The sequence below is a fragment of the Cataglyphis hispanica genome, chromosome 1, assembly GCF_021464435.1.
Source record: "Cataglyphis hispanica isolate Lineage 1 chromosome 1, ULB_Chis1_1.0, whole genome shotgun sequence".
Lineage (NCBI taxonomy): Eukaryota > Metazoa > Arthropoda > Insecta > Hymenoptera > Formicidae > Cataglyphis > Cataglyphis hispanica.
Genome location: NC_065954.1, coordinates 3,968,773 through 3,987,301, shown reverse-complemented (window position 1 = coordinate 3,987,301; position 18,529 = coordinate 3,968,773). Strand labels below are relative to the sequence as shown.

The 18,529-nt window shown below is 38.5% G+C and overlaps 1 protein-coding gene across 4 annotated transcripts in view; it reads right to left on the bottom strand.

The window, feature by feature from the left end:
- The window catches only part of LOC126852868 (semaphorin-2A), a 332,693-nt gene that overhangs the window by 150,338 nt on the left and 163,826 nt on the right, over positions 1-18,529 (bottom strand). The window lies entirely within an intron of this gene.

Below are 18,529 nucleotides of genomic sequence, written 5' to 3'. Positions count from 1 at the left end.
ATACCGACGTCTGCCTAGCGAGAGAAACGGTTGAGAGAAAGATGGTTGGCGACTGGCCAAGATTCTTCGCAAAGTACTGGCGCGTACGAGCAATTATGGGAACATTTCATGAATCGCGTGTGTCCGATTCGTACGTAACACGTCGGGTTTTCGAACGTTGCGCGTAATGACACACGTGGCAATAATGATAAACGTGGAGAAGAAGGGCGGCGGAGGTTGTTAACATCGAAAGCTCGGGCAAATATGTTTTTATCGCCATGCTTCTCTCGAGCACGACGAGCACTCCGGCGGGGCGGGGCGGGCGGAGGAAAGTTCCGGGAAAGTTCGTGCACTGCAGTATCAATAACCAGTTTTCTGAGACGAAAAACTATCCGAGTCTCTTGGAACCGCCGGCGGATATCCTTCCAGAGGGTACTCCGCCTCCTTCTGGCGCGAGAGCTGCGCGGAGCTTTCTCCTCCTCTCACAACCTTTTTCTTATACGGCCGCCCGCACACACGAAGACCGGAGAGGAAACAAAATAACGAATGGTACTAATAGAGCGCGTTCTTGGTCTCCAGAAAACTTTTCTACTGTGCCGTTGCAGCAACGCGATCCGGGTATTGGTCGGGCAGTGCATCGTAAATCAAAAGTTTCTCACCTAGAGAGAAGGCGAATATGTATATAACTGCGCGCAATATCTGTATTTTCCGAGCACTTTTTTGCTAGCTTGCAACAAAGATTCAAGCAAACCGTATTAAATTAAAAAGTTTCCTATGACTGATGACAATGCCATATAATTACTGTAAAATAACTGACATAATTATTGCAAACAAAACGTCGTATAATAAAATTATAAATTTTTGATATGCACATAAATATGTGTCATGTCAACGATACTGTAAATACCGATTATGTGACAACAGATCGGCGATCACCAATAATGCAGAAGCTTCTCGTGAGTCCGCTTATCTTCTCGAGCTGTCCCATAAATCACGCTGACGAGAGCGAGACCGAATAGAAAGCAAGAGAGATAAATTATCATCAAAGAATTTGGAAGTCTCTTATGTAGACTCCTTCCTTCTATAGTAATTCGCAAATGTGTCTTCTCATCTTATAATAAAAACTTATATTTATATATTTATTTTATTTTTTAAAAGTAACTTTAATGAATTAATGAAATTTTTGTAGTTAAAATGACATCAAACACGACATTCAAATAATTTTTAATTTTATATATATATTATATACATAATCGAAAATTATCCATTATGAAAATAATATAACATGTTTAATCGTAATAACATATTTAATGATTTTAACCGTAAAACATTAATAATTAAAATTACTTTCACAAAAAAAATAAAAATATTTTTATTTTTGTTATATATAACACATATAACTCATTTATGAATTACTGAATTACTCTATATCGCTGTATGCAGATAAATGAACTCTATCAAATAAATATAACAATAAACAGCGGACCTTGATGTTTCCATGTTTGTTCGAAAAACAGAAAAATCATATGGGAACATTTTTGTTATGTAAAAGATAAAAACTTTTTCATATCAATAATAGATAATATACAAATATAAAATCAATTCAAGTAAATGATCTTTGTAACAGTATTTTATAATAAATAACCCTACTTGTTGCTTAAAATTCAATATGCGCGAAAGGTAAAATAATAAAATGTAAAAATTAAAGCGACGGTGAATTTACTCTATAATTATAATGCATCTGCTTATATAACGAGACGATAAAGACGGAATCGAACGGAATCAAATGAAGAGAAAATCGAAGTACCATCTTCAGGATTTCCCACCGGTATCTCCGCGATTCAACGTTCTCGGTTCCTCGGGTCTTGAGTGCGCTTTCGAGAAGCGATGCACTCATGGCATACTAAAACGCTTCACTTAATCAGACTTCGACTGTACGCAAAGCGGCATTTCTAGGACGCTCGTCCTTGGATCTGTAATTTGTGCGATACCCTTCAAAGCCACCGAGCTCAGCTGTCTCTGTCTACTTTAACGACTACAAGTAACTGGGCATTCCTTTGGTCGCTTACGGCCTGTGTGAGACATCGACGAACGCGTTACGCTCGAGTACACGCACAGTATAGAACACGTGTAACTATGTATACGCTGTATCGGAAAACAATTTCTAAGAGCGATCCTTTATATTATCCGTGATATAGACAAGCACGTGGATTACCTACTAATAGATATTTAAAATTAATGGCATTGTTATGATTGCTAATTAATATTTAAATATCTAAAAATATAATTTTATCGTGTAAAATTCGCGGAAAAATATTTAGTAAGAGATCGTAAGAGTAATTATAAATTATATTTAAAAATTGTGAGATTTTCTGAAACGGTGAAAAGTCATTTTCAAGTTACATATTTAATTATTTTCGGGTACCTTAGCGATTTTGCTGATAAATTTATAACTCGTGTTAATTGATTAATGGAATCGCGACTTTGACGGTAGTAAAGTAATTGGGAAAGGATCGCAGGCCTCAGGGCCAAAACGCCCAAAGCAGCAATAGCCACTTAGCCACATTGCAACAGGCATTAGCGGTAACGAAGTTAACGAGAGCTCGGTTAAACCGGTTTAGAAGCCACGAAGACGTGCCAGGAGGACGGAAAGCCTAAAACCCGACGGCGGTCTTCGGCTAAGTCCTTCGACCTTGTTGGAATTAGCAACTTCTAGGGCGACCTTCGTCTTTATTTTCTTTTCGTATTCAGCGTTTTCCAATTAAAAAAACTTTACATTTCCCTGTAATATTTAAATCTATTAAAGATATCATATCATCCTGATCATCTGACTATATCATATGATTCTAAGAAAAATACATTATATAAAATTCATATTTTTAATTACCTTTAATATTTTATAAAATTACATAATCTAATATTGTTCGTACATGTTTCGATTTAACAGTTAGTCTCCTACTTTGACTGTGTATTTGTTATTGATCACAATTCTCGTTGAATTTCTGTATTCATGTAGACACACGATTCGTTGAAACTAGAGAGCCCAAGTTTTTAATTTGCTCGTGCGACTCTGATTCTTCTTCTAGTGGAATGTATACGAGGAACCTCTCCGATTTCAATTTCGCTATGAAGAATCCCCCTCAACTCAACCTCGGTATGCCGGACAAGAGGGAATTCTCGAGTGCACTCGAGACTGAAGGACGCTCAGGATCAATATTTATAATCTAGATTCTAGACGGTCAGGTCCATGTCTAAAAGCGCCAAACAAAATCTATGCCACGTTCAATTTTCTAGATTATTCCACAAATACAAGTATATTTATATGTGCGATAACACTCAAAAAAGTGACATGAAATTTTTGGATATCTTTATAAGTATCAAATTTATCTATTCATTTATCCAACTATATACATTCATATTCGTTTAATTTCCTTCAAGAGAGATGCTATTTCTGTCGTTAGATTTAACCATTTAAAACAGTCGTCGACGGCGAATGATCAGCTGTGTTCTGAGAATACGCAGGTCCCATTAATGGGACCTCACAGAGGCATCGGCCCAGAATGGCTTGCACGCCGCGCACTCGCGATCACTGTGCTGCTAGCATGCCTTCAAACGAGCTTGCTCGAGATCTTTTTATTTCATAGGAAACGGAGGAAGAAAAGGGGGCTCTAGCTCGTTAGCGCGATTACAGTGGGAACTACGGCGGGAACATCACACAGCTATCTGCCGTCTGTGGATAGACATGATGGCAGCCTTTGTGGAGTTCACGAGTGGCCGATAGTTGACTAAGACATTCCACCTACCGACAATTTCATCCGGACGCGATCAGACACTCGGTGGTTCGACGATCTCGCCGGTGATCGTGTACGTTTATCAGAAGACGGCGAACGGGCGGCTCGAATCCTTTGAAGTTTCTAAAAGCTATCTCGTCACACCCGATGTAATAACCTTCGTGGTTCAAGTAGTGAAGTAGATATAAAAGTCGATATAAAAGAAGACTGCTTAAAACGTGTAAGGCGAGATGAAAGGTTGTAAATACAATTACATCGATCTGTGTATATTATAACTGCTTTCCATTGAATTTCATTAAGATTGAGTAATTTGCAGATAAGAGAGATAGTATCCTTTCATTCGGATATATAACAATGTAATTTTACCTCTTGTATTTATAATGCTTTTCAAGATTATTAATAAAATTTTATCGAATGTGCCATCGCGGAATGTATATACGAGTAAAGTATTTCAAATCTTATACAATTTGATTATGATAATGAAGACGGATTAAATATATAAGATATTCAAATATTCGCAAAATTTTTATTTCAGAAGCAATTATTTTCTCGATACTTTTTTCATTTATTTTTCACATGATTTAACCTCTTGTATAAGATATATTACAGGATAGGTCAACATAAGGTTCTGTGATTTAAGCAAACAGAAACTTTATTGTGGGGATTTTGAAGCATACGACATCGTTATACGGTCCTGCGTCCCCAACAGAGGGTTGTCTTCCTTCAAATCAGGGTAGACTGGCTTTTTCACTAATGAATCGGGAGTGTGAGAAATGTTTCGAAAGGGCAAGTCTTCTTTTTTTGAACTTATTTAAAGAACGAACGTGACTTAGATTCCGATTTTTTCACAAAAACATCTTATTGAATGGTACAAAAAAAAAAAACAATATGACAAATATAAATTTTTTTTCTCCTAAGAATTATTTATTACAAAATAAATATTTAAAAATAATAATTGTAATTGATATAATATTTGTTAGCAAAATAAACAGAAACATTGTCATTTAAATCAATTAAAAGCTATAATATTTCCAATCATAGCGTCATAGGCGTGCTTTCGTGAACCTTAGTTCATTCCCGAGTGTTGACTTTATTCATTCTTCGCGTTGGAACTTTTTTAATTTCCGCTCGCGAAGGCTGAAAAAATGTTCGTGCAAAAATCCCTGCAATATTTACTCACATTTCCCTCTTTCTCGTTTTGTTCGCAAATTTCGTAACTCAATCTGCCGCATACGTTCGAATTTCTCCTTCCCCTCTTCTTCCTACAGGCCAACTGTGAAAGCCTAAATCAATACCGATAATCCTTCCGGGCTGCACTCTTTCCATTTTCTTCGCTTGCAGCGATTATTTCGATCTAAATGACACGGACGCGCGAGCATTTTGATTTTTCGGCATGGCGTTCACTGCTATTTTAGTAAGTCGCGCTTAAAACCGACGGGCTCTTAACGCTGTCAAAGGTCCGTAACGTTGCCAGTTTTAAGCCACCCACGACGACGTGATAATCGAGTGTGCTACGCTTTTAGCTATAATGGGCAAGTACACGCGTCGCTAGGAGTACGCCAAAGAGAAGCAAGCGGAAAGGGAGTAGCGCAGGGCGCAACGCAAAAGGGGGCGGCGAACGAGAGGCAGAGCGCGCGTACCACGATGAACAACTGCGTGGTAACTGAATTACTTGGTACATCGCGCTTACTGGTTCGATGATGCGATTTTACGACAATCCAGCGCGGCGAACGACAATGACGACGGCGGCAACGACGGGAACGAAGCGAAGCAGTGAATTTTCATCGCTGTTAAAAGCGAAGACACTTAATTAATGCATCGAACATCTATAATATTAAAGTAATTATATTATGCGTTTGTCCCTTTTAAATAAATGAAAATTCATGATTATACGAATATTGAACAGTTCAGGGCGCACTATTCGTTCATTTATTATAAATTTGAAAATTTTAATTCTAAATTAATCCAAATTTAAACTGAATAACAAATTTTAACTTTATCTTTTATCTGTAATGATTCCGCCGGTTTCGAATCCTCGCGTAATTTTGTATGTAATATTTAATTTCGCTCTGATGGGTTGTTAATTTTCGCTCACTCTAGAAGAGAGAGAAATTTTGTTCGAAGCGCCATTTGTCTCGGAACATCTGTTGTACTTTTCGAGAGAAAAGTTACTCTCTCGATCAAACATTTACACGAAACAACCGCGATGCGCATAACGCGCGTCGGTTAGAGTTTCTGTCCTGAAAATAAATTTACAATTTAAGCTATTAATCTTCCTGACTCGTACGCTATTTATCTTGATCATTACACACATGTTGCTGTTGACATGTGTATTACATGTGTATATGTTTTATGTTATTTTTCTTTCGATGACTTTTATTTATCCGTCCATGCATCTTTCGTTAGGCGCGAATGATAAAAAGCGACGGCGAGTAGAGATAAACCGATACTACATCTTTTTGCCGGATAGTTTAAACGGAGAAAAATTCAAGAGTGTATCGCGAAAGAAAAATAATTACAGTTTCAATCTTCCAGCTCTCCGGAGAATTATTACGCGCGGTCGGCGGAACGAATTGACCGCGGGTAGAATAGCGCGGGAGTGAAAACTGGAAGTGAAATTTATTTGCGACCATGTGGTAAACTTTAATTGTAAATTCGTTCTGCTACTAACAGATAGAACTGAAGAATGTATAAGAAAATTAATCGATCGGAAGAACCAAACCAAAACATGAATGTATCTGGAGATTCTAATTTATTATACAATACTATAAGAACAAATAAACAAAAATTAATTATTATTGGATTAACAGTAAAAATATTGAGAAATAAAAGGTACAATAAAAATCTATAGCATTTAAAATACAGAACTTGCACCGTTCGCGAAAGCTACGACGATATTGCGAGTTCGACGGATTTATAAATGTCGCATATCATATATAGTTGACTTGTTTGTGCCTTTTCGTTTCTCGCTTCTATATGTTGACGCCTCTTTCTCTCTTTTTCGAAAGCTGATTGCGCTGGAAATATAATTTGATTGCTTCGGTGCCCGGTCTCAATAGACGCGGTAATCCTAGCTCGCGGCTTAATGAAAAAGTATTATTGGCTATTCTTCTTCTAGCGACTCCGTTAATCCCGCGAAGTCCGAAATTGTACTTCCACGTTATACGACACGAAAAAAAGACATTAAAGATACGATGAGGAATAGCGCACTCACTGAATACAGTGGTCCCATTGCGTATTGCTTCGCCTATTTTGAAAGAGCCTGTATATAACGCTATCAAGCTTCTCTTGGCGTTATATAAAAAACAATAAAGTATGAATTGAATTTTCAGAATAGTGGCAATATTACTCTTCTTGCGTTTATAATTATTCTAAATGAAGATTGGTGGCAGATGGTTGATTAATCTTCCTACGTTATTTATCATCTTGTCAGATGGTCATTAAGTAAATGAATAATTCTGTTCATTATATATTTCTTTATGCTATTTTCACGCTCAATGTAATTACGTCGCTAATCTTAAAACATTTTCACAATGATTATCGTATTAAGTGTTTATCGTACATTTTTATATCGGTATCTAATATTTTACAATCTTAAAGCAAATTTGCGAGATGAAAAATTGAAAAAAATTACAAAATTCGAAGAATATTTTTGAATGATTATATAAAAAATTAAGACCTCTCTGAAAGCAATCTGTGGAACAATAGGCTAACACAATAAAAGAGGAAGCTGATCATTGTTGAAACAATGAGTTTGTATCAGCCAAATACATCTCATTAGACTGTAAATTAATCCAATTAATTTATGCCATATATAAATCTGCCTTTGTTTCTGCTCCTCGACTCAATAGCCTCAACTTTCGTTAGTCTGCGCGCACTTCGTTTCTTTTCTTCTTCAAATTTTTGTCGATCTTTGTTGAGACTTTCTCCGCTGGAGCATCTTATTTCGCTTCTCGATCTATCGCTCTGCGATGCCACTTCGTTAGTGAAAAGATTCTTTTACCAAAGGATTTCAATGTACTTTAAAGATATTAAAACGTACACTCCCTCTCCAAGCGATATATATTTGTCCTTTGTTACGTTCCGGTAAGCAGCTCTCAAGAGCTACCTTCTTGAAAACAAGATGTGGATGAATATTTTTCATCGGATTCATGAGATGAAAAAAAAATTGTTATTGTGCGCTCGACCGTTCATAATTATATAAAACATAAATAAGTACGCGTGATATATGCTTTCCGTACTACTTTTCTAAAAAAAGATAAAATAATAGAAGCGCGAAGATATTTACATGAAAGTAAAGTTATAATAAATTATATAAATTTGATTCCCAAAGGTAATTTAAATCTACACAAATATTTTCCCTGATTATATGACTTCAACTCGGATCACGACAACCTCTCTTGTTGCTGCTATCGTCTGTTGAAAAATAACCATTTCTTCGAATACATAAAAAACGCAATATCACACATGAGAGAAACGAGAATACGGTTGGAATTGTCAGTCTAATATCTTATATAGCGATCAAGCGCTGAAAAGGCCGTCGAAATAGCCATGAAAAATTACGGTCACTTTGCGCGATAGCAAAAGTAGTAGCTCGCAGATTTGCCCGCAGAGCTGGGAACAAGAAAATGGAATATCTGACCTGACGAGCTCAACCAATATATCATCGTCAAGTATTGCTGCAATGGCGTCTTCGGCGTCGTTACAGAAAGAACCTCGAAATTCCTCGCAATCTTAAACGGCGAGATAACAGCCCAAGCACCGTGAAAGAAGCAGCGAGGCATTTACGTCTCGTTCGTCTCTCGTGGCGTCTCTATTGCGGAAGTGAGTCGGAAAAGAGCGCGCAGTCAACAGGACCATAAACTTATCGGTGACGCGTCGAACTACAAGAAGCAGTCGTCTTGTATATTTCTCAGTGTCGTGTTTCGCTCATACCGTGCTGAATATCATAAATCTCTTTATAACAGCCCGGTTTATCTCGACTTTATCGTTGTCTCGTATAATTCGTTAATGATGCTGTAAACGTGGCCTGTATAATAGGCGTCCGCTCATAATAGGCACTCGCTCCTGTTTATCACTGACAATGAACAGAAAAGCTCGATACGATTGCGGCTTATATACTGTGTCACAGATTGACTGATATCTCATTTTTGACTCGTTCCCGAATGAGAGATTCATTGTGAATCTTTGCAATGTCGAACTAGTTTTTTTTTTCGATCTCGACGACATCGATATCGATAATCGGGCCAGCTAATATTTATTTAACTTACCTTCAACTTCTTGGCCAAAATAACGCGATATGCAAGCACACTTATTCGTTAATAATCTTTTTCTTATATGAAAAATATTTAATTAATGTGTAATCATGTAAATGTGTAAGTTTTATAATTTTAAGATGATGGTTTTCTCGTATATTAAAACTGTGTATAAAAATTTAGAATATAAAAAATTTAAAATATATGTGCTTATTATTTCGTTTGAATGATAGCCAAGTAACACTGTATTTTTCGAGAAAGCCATTTAGGTAGGAATCGTAACACAAGCGGAACGCCTCTCATGGGTCCGAAATATCCCGACTACCCTCCTCACGTGCCCAAGGGCAGTCAGCTCGAGTATGATTCATCCCCCGATTTGTTATTTTCGCATTAACCAACTTCCTCTCCTCACCCTCGTGGGGATTCTTTTCTGACTCGCGCCGATACGACGAATGTGGTCGATAGATGGAACGCCATTATCCAGCTGTTGGCGCGCTAACGTCTTATTTATGAAGGAGCTAGTCATTGGCGCGCATCTATCAATTTACTCCTAACAGAAATGTAATACGTCGTGGTGTATTCTTGACTTTTGCTACATCTATGTATACTTTGAGAGATATCATGTGGCTCGCACGAAGATTGATCATTTTCTCGAATGGCATCATAATTGAATTCTTTCTTGATTTTAATGCTTTGCTCCTTATTAACGCGATATGAAGCAACGAACTACGATTAAGGCAGAAAAAATTTCTAAATCACATAGCGCACTTACTCTCTCTACATTTGCCTGATAGCATACGATATTCACTAATGGATTCTCTTCGTTCTTCAGCTAACGTAAATGTAATTAATCGTTACATTTCTACCGTACGGAAAAAGCTGCAGTCAAATCATTTCCACTGCATAATCGCTAATAGCCTACCTGCTTGACAGCATCCAAGTCGTAAAATAAGAGGAATGAGATAACATTCCTCGTCTGCCATGAAATTCAAAGAGAACGAAACGCCACGCGCACGTTTAATATGCGTAATCTTATTCGCAATAAGCATCCCCTTCGTTCGCATAAGTAGTTCAAAAGATAAGTATAATTGTGACTTTTGTTTCCTTTTACTTTCAAGAACTCATTTAATATTCTCATTTGTATATTCAATGAAACGCGTTTTCGTATTAACAATTAAACAGCCGTTTGGTATTTTCTTTAGCCACATACTATCAGTGATCAGAGACAATTTTACGTTGTTCGTCGTTTTATATTATTTCCAAAGTCTTTGAAAAGTTTAAAAAAAAATACTCCACGACAGCTTCTTCTTCAGGATAATTTATCACGCGTATGAGCGCTTTGTTCCGGATATCCCTTAAGGTTACGATGCCCTACGGTGCATGCACCAACATTTAATGCTCGACGTTGCTATAAAAGCGAAGGTTGCACGTCAAGTCGGCTGACGACCAGCATGTTAAATCGTAATGGGCGTAAAATTGTAAGTCTCATTGCAAAACAAAGGCAAAAAACAAACGAGTCAGCATTTTCTCCTAGTAATGTAAGGACACTGGTTCCTAGAGGATAAGAAATTCATTGACCGTAGGAATAAATTTTCCGCTCGGTAAAAATACCATATGAAAAAAATATATGGCAGAAATATATCGCAAATATTCCGAGCTAGTCTCATACGCGTATGATTTCGCGATAAATGTGCAATAAATATGATTACAGCGCTTGGCGTATAATCTTAATGAGATCCTCGTGTCGCATATCGCGCGACGATGCTTATAACGGCGCATGTATTGAGTTCAGAATCAACGAATCCAGTATCCTTATTGTCAGTCACGTGACTATATGAGATTCCTCGGATCGCAATCTCGCCTTATTTCCGTGGGAGAGAGGCGCGGGATAGTAGATGGAATGTACATACATACATACATACATACATACATATATATATATATATATATATATATATATACATACATACACACACACACACACACACACACACACACACACACACACACACACACACACACACACACACACACACACAACACGTAAGGCGGATCGCGCCGAATACATAGAGGGAAAAGCTCACGAGCGTACTATGATCGCGTGTGACGCAATAAAGTTGCACATATATCTTCCGCGCATATGTATGTCTTACGGCGTGTAATTTAAAATAATTGAAATACACGCGCGTAATTTGGATTAGCTCGGATCCGATTCAACAATTGTTTCAAAGCAATGATCGCTTTGCGATCGAAGCAACAATTGCTTCAAAGCAATTCGATCGCTTTGCGCGATCGAAGTATCCAAGTATCGCTTTTATCGATGCACCTTTGGAAAACAACCAGTTAACGTGGATGCTGTTAATCAAACAACGCTACTACTCCGATTTGCGATGCCTCTCTTGCGTGTACTTACGCTTGTAATTTCTCATTAACTCGCGGAATCTCACGCGTCGTATGTTTTATCGCCCGCGTAATCGCTATCGATATAAAGTGAGACGAAATCACTCGCGTAACATTGCGTATCGCAAAATTTATCGATACGATATTACACGAGTCATAACCCATGCATTTCGATAACTATGCTATATAAACGATACATTACAAATCGAACAGGATGAAGGTAATTAGATCGCGATTCTGCCATAATTACCAAATATTAACTACAAAGTAAAGACTCCAGAAACATAGCAATTTCCAGTGAGAATAATGCGATTTATCACACCGATCTCTATACTATATAACACCAAGGTTACGTAATTCTCCTCGCAATCACGGTCGAGATTGTAATCGTGTCGTTACACGCGGTAAGGCCATCCTTTTCACGGTACCGAGCTCCGAGAAAAAGTCTTCGGGCGATAGCGCGGCTAATCAGAATCCGGAGACGCGGTAAGTGAAGAGAACCGGCCGCTTAGACACGCTTCTGAAGTCCCAGCGAAGCGTAAAGTAATCCAGCGCTGTACGCGGGTTCCCAAGGTATCACCTCGAATCGTTTCTACGACGCCGAGGCGGCAGATTATTAATTGTAATTAAATTCAGAGAGCCGGATAAGAGAAGACCGGTGCGGTTTAAGCGGCTAATATTCGCAGCCCATCGCGCTGCTATACTCTTAGAGACCCTCGTATTTTACGCCTCTAAAAAAATTATCCTTAGCCACGGTGCTACAGTGTAACGGATTTAGCGAACCGCCGCGGGTCTTTGAAACTTTTAACAAAACGAGACTTAATAAGGTGCGGTTTAACAACTATTTTATCAAAGGTTACATGTGTGCTGTGCGAGAGCTTTTCTCTCGGCTTTTCTAGCAGCTGCGCCTTGAAGCAGAGAAGAAAACTGTTCTGCCCGTTTAAAAGAACGCGCAACATCGTGTAAATTCGTTTACCGTTTACCTCTTGAACAAATTTCATTCAAGATGCATTCATGATGGCAGAATTTTAAAAATTTCAATTGCGATAAAGAAATTTAACCAAGCCAGTCATCCGCGCTTCCTCGTAACGTGAAATTTTTCTCTCGATCCTCTGTCTGCCGCAATTTTATTATAACCATGTGATACATGGGTGAGGTAGGCCCATCAAAAACAAGCGACAATCACGACTGCGGTTAATAATTCGGTGCCGCAAAACCATGTGCGAGAGGACGCGATAGGCGAAACATCGAGGTACTGCGGTCACGACGTAAAACCACGGGTCCGATAAAATCCGACGCCGCCGCCGCAGCCGAAATATCGTTCGGGTTCTCCGCGCTGTGTCGTTGACGTGAAAGTAAGTTCCGACGAATTAATCCTATACCGACCGTATATTGGACACAAATATACATATAGCCATAACGGAGAAAGTTATTCAATTCAAATGTTGCAATACGCGTAAATATTAAAAGCTACTAATGCATTAGAATATTCAATTAAACACAAAGTTGACTCTTTCTGATAAATATAAATTATCAAATTGGTAAAGAAGAAAGATACAAAATACAAATGTATAATAATATATACATATGATTTGAATTGGATTAAATATGTTTCGAGTAAAACAAATATTTTCCAAGCGATTCTAAAACCTAAAAACTTTATATCACTTTGGTAAATCTTTCAAAATCATTATATCCATAATAGTAACCGCATATTATCGTGTCACAACACGTTATGCCGTGGAAATTCAATATTTATATATTGTGATTCAGAATCGCGGAACGTACGCTTGAAGAAAGTTCGACGACTCTCTCGACGGTGGTGGAACAATCTCGAATTTTCATAAAGCGTCCGTGTGCATCCAGTGCATTACTTACGATAATCCCGAGCCACGGTTGCTCGAGCTGTAGAGAATGAAACCGCAGACCGAGACGAGAGTAAGTGCAGCGGATGTGCTCCGCGTTGGTTGCGCAAACTTATCGTTCAAGTTTTAATTCGAGCTGTTATTAATAAGCGTCAGGTGTATGTGTGCATTATCGTGTGCCAACTCATAGCTGCTAACGCCGAAAAGCGACTGCATTTTCCCGACATCCACGCTTCGAACCGCTTCGTTGAATCCCCATTCAACGTTGCATTTTAGTCTGATTTTACCTATATGATGAATTATGCATAACTCGCGATGGTAGGTTCACGCAATGAATGAACTCATTTGTAACAACACTTTCGAAAAATGATTTGTTTATTTTCCGTTGCGTGCTGCATTCCGATCTTTTGAATCTTTCGTAATCATTAAATATTATCGCATTTTTAGTGACATATATAATACGGAAACATTGCAATAAATAATCTTTACGTGCGAACGAGAGTTTGAAGTACACGGAAAGCAATACTAATAATTATTCTTTCGACGCATTCATTCAAAAAATATAACCTAGTTTTTATGATTAATAGAATAAGTACCCGCTTGTTCTCGCGCATAATAATAATTTTAATAAATCTTTATTTAGTTTTATAAAGTTATATCGTATATTTTCTCTTTGTCTCACGCATTCTCCCTCTCTTTCTATCACATCTACTCTTCGACTCTCGCTGCCTCTCTGTGGGGTGGTAGAAAGGTTAATGCAGTTACTCGGTTCCCCCTCGACCCCACACCTCACGCCCCTTGCTTTCGCACGGAGAGAGTGTTAGGGCGGCTCTTCCCCGTCGTCGAGACAGGCGTTGGAGACGAGCATTTTAGTAAAATGGCCTGAAAATGCAATTATCGGCTATAGGTGCGCAGTAATGAATTGACGTTATCTATATAGATAATGTCGCTTTTGAGCGACATCACGCCGGCCAGCGGTACAGATTCGTCAATTTTACGTCAAAATGTCCGTCTTTATTCGTCTTGAAAGCGAAGCTCGAAAAATCAAAAGATGATAAAACGTGGCTGATACTAGCGACAATTCGACTTACCGAGTGAGATTACGAGGGTCCCGGCCAAGGCCTCGGGCAAACACTAAGGACGCCATCGTTCAAGGGAATTAAATTATGGATTAATAAGGAACCCCTCTCGGGACCTAATATATTTATGCTGGTAATTCGCGTACCACCTGGTTCGCAGGCTCGTAAGGCTCGCAAACTCTCCGCTCTGGTTACATATGTAGAGCCTCGTAAAGCTGCATCTACACTAACGAATAATTTAAACTTACTGTAGCTACGCGAAATATACATTTAACGTAATTCGTACTAATAAATCAACATGCAAATGGCAATTTAGAGCTAGCGCTGATTGTGAAACACTTAATTTTACATTACTTGGGGATTTGTCATCAATCGAAACTCGCGCTAATCGCTCGCGATTTAGTTTCGATTATGACATATGCCTAAGTAATTTAAAATAAAATATGCCTCATAACCAGAGTTGGCTCTAAACTGCCATTTGCATGTTGATTTATTAGTATTGATCTTGACAATTCAATTTTGATTATGACAAATGTCTAAGTAATTTAAAATAAAGTATGCGCCTCGTAACCAGCGCTACCTCTAAATTGCCATTCGTTGTTGATTTATTAATAGCGATCTTGAGAGTCTGTACTTCTCATAAATAATAATTCGTAATAAATATCGATAATGTGAGTAAATTCTGAATACGTGTACAACAAATCAGGCATTGTAAAGACAAACCATTTTCAATTTTCGATAAACTGTAATTAATCTCGCATGCTAGGAAAGCATAGAGTGCTTACGGCGAGTTATCTGAGAGCTTTGATTGTATCCGAGCTAACCGGTACGGTGGCAATGTTTGGCGGACAATAGTGCACGGAAGTGACGGTAAGTAACACTGGAACGACGTTAACGGAATCAGGTCAACGGTACTCGAGATCGTCCGATTCTCAATAGCTGCGGCGGCAGAGTTAGCGGGGGTGGCTGATACCGAGAGATGTAGAGGAGGAGAAGGAGAAGGTGGCAATGGCGGAGTACTCGAAGGTAGATTCGCATAGTGCTTACCGGTTTAGTTCACAGCCCGTGGTTTCCATCAGAGAGGATCTCGGGTATCGGCGGAGTGAGCCCGTCGAAAGCGCATCCGCTCTCGTTGACTGAGCGTGTAAATAGGGCGCCTTGTGTATAGTTTGACATTGAATAATCATTCATCAAGCGAAGCCTTAACGAACCAAACGGACAAAGGATAGCGGATCGGGACGAGAAGTCGACCTCGTTTTCCTGAACTCTCGACACTCCACTCGAACATCTCATATGTAAATTATGCCTCGGTATAAAAAAAAACCACGAGTGGCCAAGGAATGATCAAGAAAGATTAAATGTCGCTCGTGATATGTTGCAGATTTCATAATCCAAGCAAATATAAACATGTATTTCCTCTCACTAAACTAATAAGAATAATAAATGATAAATAAATAAATTTTTCATTGATAATAATAATATTAATATATATAATTCTGCGTTTAACAGTATATTATTATCACTCAAAAAGCACAAGCAAAAATTAAATTGTGCTTGTATCAAGAAGCATATCAGAGAAAACGAAAAATTCAACATCAATTTTCCAAACATACGTTCCCGCAATAGAAGTTAATATCTTTGAAGTTTAGTTAAGCTATATCACGCGTAAAAATACAGAAAAGAATGGAAAGACGAGGACCTCCTCAGCCTCTTCGCAACATACTTGTCTTTTTCGCATCATCATCTTTTCAACCTCCCGCAGCTTAATCTATGTAATTTCGGGGATAGAGACATGTCGTTACGGGAAATTGCGTATGACCAAAGTATCATCTTATCTCATTTACTCTTACTACCGATAATGTCACCATAAGTTCTTGAAGCATTTCGTCACTCTCTTGACTCATAACCTGTCCATGAGATCAATATTGACAGAAGGCGTCCCTTAATTAAACGTGTATAAAAATTTCATCGATTTCATTTCGTCATCTCTCAGTTTTTTTCTTGTAACGCAAACAACTTTTTTCATCGACTTATTATTACTACGATAAACTTTTTTGGTGATCTTTATATGACGAAGAAAATTCCAGATGACTCACATATATGACTCGTAGCTTTAGATATAAAAATTAATAAACGATACCATGTATGTCAAGATATTTTATTCGCAAGCTAAAGACTAACGAATCATTGCAAATTAATCATGCAAGAAATTCATTGCTATTATTCATAATGATCCTTCTTTAATTGGTAAAATAGATAGATAAGATGTATTAATATTTTATTCAACTTATATATAGCAGATGAAAATGCAGTTGCAATTTCAAGCAAAATTTCTATATAAAGCGGGCTGCGTATACGCAATAACGTAATTAGATCGCTCGTAATATTGATAGATTTACAAGATAAACTAAATAGAGCAATTAGTCTTTATTAGCATCGATGACAATTTCAATGTCAGTCATTTCGTAATCGACATTCCATCTGCCTCGCTGTGTTTTATGTTATTCGTGACTACTATCGATGAAGCTATCAAAATTCCGTTTTAATTCGATAAAGATGTAAAAAAAAAACAAGAAACTTTAGAATACGAAAATATATAGAGGAAATATTTAAATATAAATTCAGATGGATTTACTATAACTATTTGATTTTCATGAAGCAAAATATTTTGAATATTTACGTGCGACCCTAATAATATATAATATGTATATTATAATGTAAATTGAAATATGCTTTTACGTCATATAGAGGCTACTACATGACCGAGTTACGACAAATAAGCTGAGATTAAAATAGAGTAATGTGTCCACCGAAAACCGTCACTATGACCCACCTGTATATGTCGTTCGTTGCTGGAAAATGTAATAAAAGTGGAAATACGTAGAAGATATCACCGATGCACGAGGACGCTGCGGAAATCGTGCTTTCCGCTGCAGCGAACAGGTTACAATTCCGCATAAATGCCACCGCAAACGTTTTTCAGTGCGTCGATAAAATGATGTGCACTGTACAATAACACGCGTGCGTTCGCAGACTCATAATCCTTTCTATCGGAACAATATTTGTAATATATACAGTAACATTGATTATTTCATGGTGCAACGATTAATACTGTAATTGAATTCAACAAACATTAAAAAAAAAAAAAATTCAACAAATTTATCAATGGAACTTCTGCGATGATGGAAAAAAATTCCACCGTGAAAAACTAATTTTCTTGTACGTCAATAAGTAAAGTCAATTGCGAATCTGGCTCGATACCGCAGACGTTGTGACCGAATGGTGGACTTCCCTTCGAGTTGCGGTGAGGCAAAGACCGACACCAGAAACGGCTCCGGACAGCCGTAGAGAGGTGCTTGATTCATGGCCGCAAAGGCCTCCATCTCTGTCCACGCCGACATCTCTCTCTCTCTCTCTCTCTCTCTCTCTCTCTCTCTTGCACGCGCGTATAAATACGTTTTCTTTGTCCCTCTCCTTCACATTCGCGCGGTCGAAGCCGGCCTACGGTGGTGAAGGCGTGCAGACCGTTCTCGGGGTCCGGGTTCAGCCCCGTATCTGTAGATGGCTCGATACGAGTCGGAGGATGGTAGGAGGTCCGGCAGTACATTTTGCTGCGGTCAAGCCGGTCGTCCACTCATTTGCACCCCCTTGTTCTCCCTCACCCCGGCCCTTTCTCTTTCCCCTATCTCTGTTTCTCTCGTCCTAATCCGATGCTCTGTCTGCCTCGTCCTCTGCACCGGTCGGACGTGAGTGGCTATAGGCAGCGTTTCCGTTCTCCTTTTTCGACCGTCCCGCGGTCGCGCAAACCACGCTCACTGATGATGTCGGCGGACGGCGGCGTGTGGTGCCGCTGCCTGGTACTGAAGTGACATAACGAAGTACCGTAATAAAATAGGTATTATATGAGGTATTATATAGGGCCCAGCGCGGACGAAGCGCCAATGCCGGACCTCCATGCTATCGGTGCACGAAAATATCTCGGCAATCCTATTTATGGTGCGTCTATTCTGGTATTACCGATGATGATAGCGCGCGCGATATTATTATATGCTGATCGTGATACTTTGACAAAGCTCGAAAATATGATGATGTGCTATTCTTATCGCTGTATTAAATTTCTAGTTCTCTTAATTTTTTATTACAAATCCGCAAAATAAATA